This window comes from Phyllobates terribilis, unplaced genomic scaffold (genome assembly GCF_046119375.1).
Source record: "Phyllobates terribilis strain yellow unplaced genomic scaffold, ASM4611937v1 Scaffold_2__4_contigs__length_985480577, whole genome shotgun sequence".
Classification (NCBI taxonomy): domain Eukaryota; kingdom Metazoa; phylum Chordata; class Amphibia; order Anura; family Dendrobatidae; genus Phyllobates; species Phyllobates terribilis.
The window spans coordinates 807,846,238-807,851,309 of NW_027362762.1; positions in this window are offsets into that span (position 1 = coordinate 807,846,238).

Sequence of the window (5,072 nt, forward strand, 5' to 3'; positions counted from 1 at the left end):
TAGATAGATAGATAGATAGATAGATAGATAGATAGATAGAAATATGTGAGTGAGATATATATTCAGTGCTTTGGGGTTGTAGCTTACTGTATATTATTATTATTATTATTATTAATAATTTATATAGCGCCATTGATTCCATGGAGCTGTACATAAGAAGGGGTTACATACCACATACAGATATCACTTACAGTAAACAAACTAACTTTGATGGAACGGTACGGAGGGAAGAGGACCCTGCCCTTGCGGGCTTACATTACACAGGTACATGTAATTTATTCATAAATTATTACATTTTTAAAAAAATGGCTTGTGATCCCCCTACATTTTATTAGTCAGCAGAGGGAAAGCGGAAAGCTGGGGCTGATGTTTATAGCCTGGGAAGAGGGTACTACCCATGTAGCTTCCCAGGCTATTAGTATCAGCTCACAGCTGTATACTTATTCTTTACAGGTTATTAAAATGGGGGACCCCCCCAAAAAATTATGTGGGGTCCCCCCTATTTTAACAACCAGCAAAAGATAGGCAGACAGCTGCAAGCTGATATTAATACCTTAGGAAGGGGCCATGGATTTTGGTCCCCTCCCTTATTTAAACATCAGCTCTCATTCGCCCCAGAAATTGCGCATTCATAAGATCCTGGCACTTAGCCTCCGCTCTTCCTGCTTGCCCTGGTGCAGTGGCAAGTGGGGTAATAGGGTTGGGGTTGATGACAGCTTTGTATCGGCAGCTGATATCAAGCCCAGGGGTTAGTATGGAGAGGCGTCTATAAGACGCTTCCATTATTAACCCCAGAGTCAAATAGTCAAATACACAGAAAAAAGTACTTTATTTGAAATAAAAGTGCACACAGTTTTACACATTTATTTAAAAAAAATTGAAAATAAAAACCAACCATATCCCATCTCTGTGATAATTGGTTTAGAACCTGAATGGTGCCAAGATGCGACCGTCCAGGCTGTAAATCAGGACACAATGAGCTGCTGCGACCGGCGTAATAGAGGTTACCGCCTGTCACTGAAGGTGCGTTTCCACGGGTAGCTCACTGCAAGCTGGGACGAGGAACTGCCGTGACCTCAGTGAGATCACCACGAGCACCATGAGAAATTTCTCACAGTGTTGCGCTGAGCTCACTGAGTTCACCGCTGTTAACTCAGTTAATAGTGAATTGCCCTGAATTAAGTGAGCTCAGCGCAACACCGTGAAAAATTTCTAACGGTACGAGCGGTGATCTCACTGAGGACATGGCAGTTCCTCGTCCCAGCTTGCAGTGAGCTGCCCGTGTGAACGCACCTTCAGTGACAGGCGGTAACCTCTATGACGCCGGTTGCAGCAGCTCATTGTGTCCTGATTTACAGCCTGGACGGTCGCATCTTGGCACCATTCAGGTTATAAACCAGTGATCATAGACATTGATTACAGTTTGGGACAGTATATCGGACAGGTGAGTATTATGGTTGTTTTTTCATTTTAGTTTTTCTACCGGTGACACGGGCTTCATGGCATTATGTGTAAGGTGAATATAAGGTTTTTTTTTTATTTTACTCTTTATTTTAAACCCGTTGACAGCGGGGGCTGCCTACAACTCCTAACATTGTCTCTTGCTTGTGCTGATCTCAGCATGAGCAAGGGACAATGATGAGAGATGCTTCCAGCAGCAGCCACCGCAGCAGCAGCAGAAGAAGATTCGCGTGAACTGTACCGCTGATTCCCAGGTGCCGGTATGTTCCACACTGGTGACACATGGTTGTCATCTGTGTGTCATCAGTGTGCAGGATCTATTCAGTGCGTGCTGCGCAAAAAAAACCCTGACATGTCTGCATTTTTTTATACGGACACAAGGTCAGCATGAAAAACCTAACATGTGTGCACACCCATTGAATACAATTGGTGTGCATATGTCCGTATTTGTGGTCCTTTAAAAACGGGATGCATATGGACATAGAAAATGAACATGTGAAGGGGGCCTGAAGCAGTATACCTAGACCTACCTTACCCCCATTCAGTATTGTCTCCTCAACCACCCCCACAACACTGTTAAATCCAGCTTCAAGCATCCCCTCTGACTATAAGTACCCTATCTGCACCTTACAATACTTAAATTATCACTAAACCCCCAAGGCCAGTATATGAGCATCCAGATCTGCTCTTCTGTACTGGGCTAATCACAGAAGTCACCATCTGGAAATGTACTGTTCATAGCTGTTAGCTAGGCTTGGTGCTAATGCACCATATTGGCAGACAGTCGTGAGCCACACTTCATGGGTCCGCAAGCCACATGTGTGGCACCGAGACACATGTTGGGATCGCTGCTGTAAAGAGAAAAAATCCAAAAGCCAGAACTGTGATTTTTTGGCTACAGCAACTCTGTAAAAAAATGCAATAGGCGATCAAAACGTGATATCTACCCCAAATGGCATCAATAAACACGTCAGCTCGCCATGCAAAAATAAAGCCCTCACACAGCAATATCGATGGAAAAATGAAACTAACAGGTCTTGGAAAATGGGGACACAATCACATTCTGTTTATAAAATTCCAATTTTTTTTTCTTTAAACAAAATAATATGCAGGTTTGGTTTTGCTGTAAAGTATACAAATAGGGCAACACAAAAAATCAAGACACCAGATGTGGACTTCTTATAAGGCTGGCTATTAGTGATGAGCGAGCATGCTCGTTTAACCCTTTAGTATTGGTTTTAGTGCCGAGTATTTGCGGCATGCTTGGCATCTATTTTTATCCGCCGCGGCTGCCTGTTTCACGGCTTTTAGACAGCTGCGACACATGCAGGGATTGCCTTTTTTGTTAGGCAATCCATACATGTGTCGCAGCTGTCTAACAGCCGTGACACATGCAGCAGAGTAAACAGATGCCGAGCATGCCACAAATACTTGGCGAGCACCCGAGCATGCTTGATTAAAGGGTTAAACGAGCAAGCTCGCTCATCACTATTGGTTATCTATTAAGATGCCTATGCTCATTTGCTTATTCTGTTTGGTGTCTTGATTTTTTGTTTTGCCCTATTTGTGTACTTTCCCTGATTACTCCTGATCATTTCTGCATATACTTATAGGGGTCAGGGACTTAATAATAATTGATGCACACTTTGATATATAACATCTTTGTCTTTTCAAACATGGACAGTGCATTGCTGTTTATTTAGTTACATTGACACACATCCAGGATTTTGTAATTACTACTACTTGTGCTGCACTTTAGATTAGGGGTGTAATAGGGTCCTATATATCATATCCTGTCAAAATATTATATATTTTTTGTGGACCCTTATATATGTTGGATGTTGAATGTGTAATTGAGTACACACCTTATAATATATATTTTTGAGAGTTTTTAACTTAATCATTAAAGGTTATATTTTAGGGGTCTATTTTTTGATGGTTACTGAATAAACGTCATAACTGGTGAAAAATGCTGGGATCAGATAAGTAATAAATACGTCATGTTCAGAAAGTGAACTAAGTCCGCACCTCTGACCGCATTGCGCAGGGGAATACAGATTTGTGCATTGATCCTGTATATTGTACTTATGTGGTCGGGCTCTCATATTGTATTCTCTGTTATATATATTTACTCAGCACATTTCTAGTCTTATACAGTGGGGAAAAAAAGCATTTAGTCAGCCACCAATTGTCCAAGTTCTCCCACTTAAAAAGTTGAGAGAGGCCTGTAATTGACATCATAGGTAGACCTCAAGTATGAGACAAAATGAGGAAAAAAAATCCTGAAAATAACATTGTCAGATTTGGAAAGAATTTTTCAAATTTTGGTGGAAAATAAGTATTTGGTCAATTACAAAAGTTCAACTCAATACTTTGTTATATATCCTTTGTTGGCAATGACAGAGGTCAAACGTTTTATGTAAGTCTTCACAAGGTTGGCACACACTGTTGCTGGTATGTTGGCCCATTCCTCCATGCAGATCTCCTCTAGAGAAGTGATGTTTTGGGGCTGTAGCTGGGCGACACGGACTTTCAACTCCCTCCAAAGGTTTTCTATAGGGTTTAGATCTGGAGACTAGCTAGGCCACTCCAGGACCTTGAAATGCTTCTTACGAAGCCATTCCTTCGTTGCCCTGGCGGTGTGCTTGGAATCATTGTCATGTTGAAAGAACCCAGCTTCGTTTCATCTTCAATGCCCTTGCTGATGGAAGGAGGTTTGCACTCAAAATCTCATGATACATGGCCCCAATTATTCTTTCATGTACACGGATCACTCATCCTGGTCCCTTGGCAAAGAAACAGCTCCAAAGCATGATGTTGCCACCCCCATGCTTCACAGTAGGTATGGTGTTCTTTGGATGCAACTCAGCATTCTTTCTCCTCCAAACACGACGAGTTGTGTTTCTACCAAACAGTTCTACTTTGGTTTCATCTGACCATATGACATTCTCCCAATACGCCTCTGGATCATCCAAATGCTCTCTAGCAAACTTCAGACACGTCCGGACATGTAATGGCTTAAGCAGGTGGACACGTCTGGCACTGCAGGATCTGAGTCTCTGGTGGCGTAGAGTGCTACTAATGGTAGCATGTGTAAAATTGGTCCCAGCTCTCTGCAGGTCATTCAATAGGTCCCCCCCGTGTGGTTCTGGGATTTTTGCTCACCGGTCTTGGGATCATTTTGACCCCATGGGGTGAGATCTTCTGTGGAGCCCCAGATCGAGGGAGATTATCAGTGAGTGGTCTTGTATGTCTTCCATTTTCTAATTATTGCTCCCACAGTTGATTTCTTCACACCAAGCTTCTTGCCTATTGCAGATTCAGTCTTCCCAGCCTGGTGCAGGGCTACAATTTTGTTTCTGGTGTTCTTCGACAGCTCTTTGGTCTTCACCATAGTGGAGTTTGGAGTGTGACTGTTTGAGGTTGCGGACAGGCATCTTTTATACTGATAACAAGTTCAAACATGTGACAGTACTACAGGTAATGAGTGGAGGACAGAGGAGCCTCTTAAAGAAGAAGTTACAGGTCTGTGAGAGACAGAAATCTTGCTTGTTTGTTATTGACCAAATACTTATTTTCCACCAAAATTTTAAAAAAATTTCTTTCCAAAT